The sequence below is a fragment of the Chrysemys picta genome, chromosome 5 (genome assembly GCF_011386835.1).
Source record: "Chrysemys picta bellii isolate R12L10 chromosome 5, ASM1138683v2, whole genome shotgun sequence".
Taxonomy (NCBI): domain Eukaryota; kingdom Metazoa; phylum Chordata; order Testudines; family Emydidae; genus Chrysemys; species Chrysemys picta.
The window spans coordinates 136064547-136070546 of NC_088795.1; the positions used below are offsets into that span (position 1 = coordinate 136064547).

The following is a 6000-nucleotide window of genomic DNA, read 5'->3' on the forward strand; positions in this document are numbered from 1 at the left end:
AGCAGATCTCTTAGGAAAACCATCCAGTCTTGATTTAAACATTGCCAGCGACGGGGAAGTCACCACAATCCGTGGCAAATTAACCATGGCAACAATTACCTTCAGTGTTAAAAAATTACACCTTATTTCCCGTCTGAATTTGCTTGCAGTGGAGCCAAACTGGCTGGGATTGGCCCTATGGGTCCCAGAATGAGTCCCAGATCCTTACCTGTCTGCTTTGTGACCCAGGGGACAAGTCATTGCACTTCTCTGGGCCTCAGTTTACCCTCAGATGTGTGAGAATTGAAGGGACCCCAACTGAGAATTTGCACTTCCCTCAGAGAAATCCAATGTGTATGTGGGGTGTGGAGAGCTCGGGGGGTTATGGGAGATCTCATTTTAGTTGAATCATGTGAGACGGGGCACTCAGAGTGGTGCCCCTTTTCATATTTTGGATACATCTGTTATTCAGATTTACCTGCTATTATGCCAAGTAACACGTAGGATGACTAACTGAGAACGGTTAGAGGGGGAAAATATCCCTCTCTTCTTTCCCCAGCCGTTTATTTCCTGGATGCATTTGACGGCTCTTTGCACATCGTCAGTGTCTGTGCTTCTCCTGCTCCTCCATGTCCCTTTCCCCGCCTACTAAAACCAGTAAGATTTCAACCCGTCTAACAGCTCCAACGGTGTAGTTTCAACACTGACCTTTCCCTGTCATGAAGTTGCTCAGTTTAGAAGTTCTCAGCCCCTTTTACCTGGGACGATCAAACAAGCCGCCTGCATTTCGCACCCCCTCCTCCTCGGAGTCGGCAAGCCACCGACCCCTTCCTGCAGTCCCCACTCACGGCAACAGGGCTGCGGGATTGGAGCCCGGGATGGTGACATCCCCCTAGAGAAACAGGTCTCTCTAGCAGTTCTATCAAGGCCAGATCCCCCACCCCAGCAGAATTTCCCTCAGGAGGTCACTCCGTTTTCCCCTCAACGCCATTCTGGGAGTTGGGATGGGCTTTCCCCACCCCCAACAGAACAAGCCATGATGACCCTGTCCCCAGCAGATCCAGGGTTCTGCAGTAAATAAGAGCCTATGATGCTGTATTAGCACTATGGCCCTTAGAGCCAATCCCGGCTAGTTCAGCTTCGCTCCAAGCCTCACTTCCGGGGCTTCTCTTGGTTATGGGGTCCCATGGGACTGTCCTCACAGGGGGCTTCCTTAGCATGGAGACGCCATAAAAAACCTTCTCAGGATCATTGCCACAAGGCTGCATGGGAGTGGGATGAAGAGTGTACAATGTGTCCAGCCTCACCCCCCAAACTGCCCATTCTCCACCCCGGGCTTACCTTGTTTCTGCCCCTCTCCCCCGCCCACCACCCAGACCCTACAAAGAGATCCCTTTGTGGAGTCCCAGGAAGTGGGGGGCAGTGGTAAGGCCTCCCCCCACATATGGTCCCCTCCATATGCTGTTCCACACTCTTGGGCTTCACGGTATTCACGGGGACAGAACTCAGATCCACTTGAGCTAAAGGAGAATCTCTGCTAACAATCAGCAGGATAGGGCCTCGGATACAGTGGGCAATTCCAATTTAATCCATTAGGGGGCAGGTACCCACTAGCTTGTTTGTTGCATGATGATTTTTATCTGGCCAGGCTTTAACTTTGATAGTTGAAAGAGGATGTTTAATTTATAGTAACTCCCCTCCAATTACTCTTAATGATGCCTATTTCTAATACGGCACCTTTCATCAGTAAGTCTCAAAGTGCTTCATAATCTTAATGTATTTATCTTCATAACACCCCTGAGAGGTAGGGCACTGCTATCACCCCCTTTTACAGATGGGGAAACTGAGGCACGGGAAGGCTAAGTGACTTGCCAAAGGTCACACAGGAAGTCCGTGGCAGAGCAGGGAATTGACGTTAGCAAGTGTCCTAACCACTGGACCATTGAACCAGGTCTCTGCAGCTGTGCACCTGGATAATGTATTTGTGAATTTACCTACCAGAGGAAGAAAACATCCTGCATGCCTCGTTGACACGAGCAAACCTTTCCTCACCCAAATAGAAGCACTGGTGTCATTGATGAAAAATTACTCAGGTATAAGAGGGTTGCAGCACCACAGCCTATAACTGTACCCTCTTGTTTTCCAAAGAACAGCCTTCAAATGTTTCAAGGAAATAATTCCACAATTAAGTTGAACTCAGATGATATTGTCGCATTCTATATAGGGGAATGTGAAATCATATAGCCCCTAGCACTGTGCGCATATATAAACAGGCAACAACACTACGCTACACACACAATTCTCCCCCTGGGGAGAGGACAAGAGAAAGAATGAACCACATGTGACAGATGTTAGTCACATCACTTAATGCGCTCCTGGAAGGTCCTCAGATACCGTAGTGATGAGAGACGGAGAACCTACGTAGAACAGACTCGCTGAAATAGCGACACCATTCCACGGCTTGGTGGGGAGTTGATCGCCCTTTTATTATTAAATATTTTATACCATCTTCCAAGTGACGATCTCAAAAGCAAGTATTAATTACAATGCCTAGTGCAATGGGTCCCTGATCCTTGAGTGAGGCCTCTAGAGATTCTTGTAAAACAAATAAATAAATAGTAACATTACACCCAGAAGAGGTTGGTAAGTATTTTATGGATGGTGAAATTGAGGCAGAGAAAGGCTAAGTGACTTACTTAAGGTCACATGGTGAGTCAATGGCAGAGCTGGGAATAGAGCCCAGGAGCTCTGATGCCCAGGCCCATGCTCAAATGTAGCTCAGTTACTCCCAATGTTAAATAAAATGCATTGCTAGCATACTTCCCTCTGCCCCCACTCCCAATTAAAGAGGCGATCCGATTCTGTGTAAACACAGAGTAGCCCTCTTTGCGGAGATCTGGATCAGGAACACAACCTGACTGTTCTCATTTCTCTACTTATAATAGAGGGTAAAACCCCCCCACCCCAGCCTGTAAGTGGCCCGCTATGATGGAAGACACACCTAACATACACCCCCAAAAATGGCACTCGTACACTATTCTCCCAGCCCTCTTTCCTTGGGATCAACAGCCCTAAATGCAGGATCCAAAGGCAGGATATTCGTAAGTGTCAACGATTCTTTAAACATAACAGCTCATGATTTGCACCTATCAACAGGGCGCGCCCCAGTCATGGAATTTTGACCATTTCCTAGTCAGTGACAGCGTGCACTGGTCACAGAGCAAGACTCAGTCTCTGCCTGAAGGAGTTTGCAAGCCAGCTGGCCAGACAGACCATGATCTATAACCGCAGGAGGCCTTTCCTTGATCTGCACCTGCCCTTATTCAGGCTAGATGGGTAGTTTACCAAAGAGCCTAGTTCCCTTTCTGAACGTCTCTTCTGCTCCGTGGCAGGAGAACGTGAGCCATTGGGATGGTTTAAAAAAAATCGGTCAGGTTTCCCCCTCCCCCACCAAGGCACTGCATGAGTGGCAGCGAGGTGGTACCAAACCCTACTGTTGGTGTCTACACAAGCCAGTGGTGCTAGATCTGGGGAGAGGAGCTGGCTGCAGCAAGCCTGCATATTGACAGGGGTGATCCCCAGCTCCTCTCCCTCTCTCACAGCCACGGAGATCACGGGGCGCGAGGCCCTACGGTCTGGCATGAAGTCCTCCCCCCCAAAACACCCGTGCACGCGCTCCCAGTAAAGTGAATGCCAGAGGAAGGGGCTCCCTTCTGCTCATCGGCAGCTGACCCGGGTGCCCCAGCCAGTGCTGACATCATGCAGGGAGCCAGGGGTGGTGTGAAAGCGAGCAGGAGCGAGCCACAGCAGCGCTAGCGTCTCTCCCTGCCTGCTCCACTGCTCTCTCCCGGGGAGATCAGCTCTGAAACCAAGCTGGGAACTCGTGCCAACCCCAGGCACCTGCCCATACCCAGCAGAGACATGGAAGGCAAGCATTCATTCAGCAACTTATCTTTGCTTCCCCTTGACATGTAGGGCGTATAGGGGGGGAGCTGGAACTAGGGGTGCAGCCGCAGCAGCACCCCCTGACTTGAAGCAATAGTAGCAATCGAATGCACGGCTCCCATCATAGACGGGGCTTACAGTTTTGTTCAATGGCTTTCAGCAGCCCTGCGCTACAAATTGTTCCAATGCCCCTGTTCAGGGCCAGATCCACAACTCCCTGGATTGACACCCCAGCTGAGAAGCTAGCTGGTTACATACAGGACTACGAGGGTGCAGGGGCACACATGGTCTATTGGGGTTCCCAGTAGGCAAGGGATTCAAAACCTAGCCGATCCAACACCCGGACTATGAACTGGAATAGTAAGGCAGATACCAGAGGGGTTTGGGGTCCTCTCCAAATCTATAGTCTAGAGCCTTGTTCAATCATCCCTGCTCTGCTGGATTAAAATACCCGCTTTCCTTACTGCAAAAAGAGCAGGCCCCCGAGCTCTTCCCCCCCCCCGTACCCCCTGCTGCTGCTAAAGTCTCACACAGTGCACAAGAGGCAGATGACATAATTCACAGCTAGCGCATGTTAATCACCCGCACGCCAGCATCTCACTCGCTGGACTGAACCCCACTCGTGACATCATCGCAAAGACTGACACCAACCACCACTGACAAGCAGTTTTTTTCCCCCACCCCGTTTATATTTTGGGTGGTGGTTGTTTCCAAATGGACACAGCAGAGCAAAAAAAACCACCCCCAAAAAACAAATGATGTGTTACCTTAGGCACAAGCAAACATTTCTCCAAAGCAGAAATCGCAGCTGGCCCCCAAATCTCCCCCCCTCCCCAAAGTGTTTGATTCGATGGCTACAACCAGGGTGCTGGCCCACAAATCCATCCACCCTTACCCCCCCTCCCCATACAGGTTTTCCAAGATGCGCCAGATTTGCACCCCCCTTCCCCATGCCATTTTCCAGGCTGCACCAGCGACTGCATTGAAGTGCATTGCCACAGCCAGCACACACCTTTCCCCCTTGCACCCCACCCAAAACGCCCGCGCGTGGGGAAAGGTAGGAGCCCCCCCCCAGCCTTACTCTTGGCAGGAATGCTGTGATGCTGCCTGGATCCAGCCTCCGGATGGGTGATCCCCTCCCTGGCGGAGCAATAGACAGACAGACGAGGCTGGCCCCGGAATCAAACGCCTCCCAGAAAACACTCAATCAATGGCTCCGTGCAGCGCGGCAGCCGCTTGGCCGATCCCGCTGGCTCCTCGCGGGCTGAGGGGGGCTCGGCTCCTCTCCCCGCTCGCAGCCACGTTCCCCCCTTCCTGCGGCAAAGAGCGGCCAGCCCCCGGCCCACCCCCCGCCAGCCGGCAGCCTAACAGAGCCGCGGAGGGTGGGACGTGCCCGGGCTGCTTCCCTTTAACTCTTCCCGCTCCGGCCCCCACCCGCCGGCTCCCCAGATGAGCCGCTGCCCCGTGTAGCAGCTGATTAACCCGGTCCGCAGCCACGCGAGGCTTTTGCACCGAGCCATGCACTGAGCCCCTCCGAGGGGCGGTGTAGGACACGTGACGAGGATGCAGGCGACCCGGGTTCGAATCCTGCCAGTGCCACTGATGCCCTGGGCAAGTCACTTAGTAGGGGGCGGTCTAGGCTGCCCTGAAAACCCGGCTCTGTGGGATCCGGGCTGTGGGACTTTGTTTCCTCGCTGCCTGGTACACCTGGGTTTCCAGTTGCTGAATCTGGGTCTCACACCTCCACGCTGCACTCCGCACACTTGCTGCGGCTTGAGCCGTGTCCACCCTGCAAAATGACAGGGTTGGCAGAGAGTCTGGGGCTCTAAGCCACCCTTCCTGTGTGCTTGCTGACCCAAATGAGAGAGATTTGTAGGTGGATGATGGGGGGCGGGTTGGATTCAAATCTGAGTCCAGGTTTACAATGCCGTGTAGACATACCCTTAGCCCCCAATTTTTATTTAGGAGCCTACAGATGCGGATAGGCCCCCAGCGGGATCTTCAAAAGCACCTCGGTGCCCAGCTCCAATTGATTTGACTTTAGTCCCTCTCTCTGCCTCAGTTCTGCAGCTGTAA

General features: G+C 52.5%; 1 protein-coding gene across 3 annotated transcripts in view; it reads right to left on the reverse strand.

The window, feature by feature from the left end:
• The window catches only part of LZTS3 (leucine zipper tumor suppressor family member 3), a 145256-nt gene extending 139814 nt beyond the window's left edge, over positions 1-5442 (reverse strand). The window contains exon 1 of one of the 3 annotated variants that reach the window (XM_065597271.1): positions 5006-5442. The gene's annotated coding sequence lies outside the window, so the exon portion shown is untranslated. The remainder of the gene's footprint in view (positions 1-5005) is intronic. The other 2 variants (XM_065597272.1, XM_042855604.2) reach the window with 2 other exon arrangements.
• Between the last annotated feature and the right edge of the window lie 558 nt (positions 5443-6000).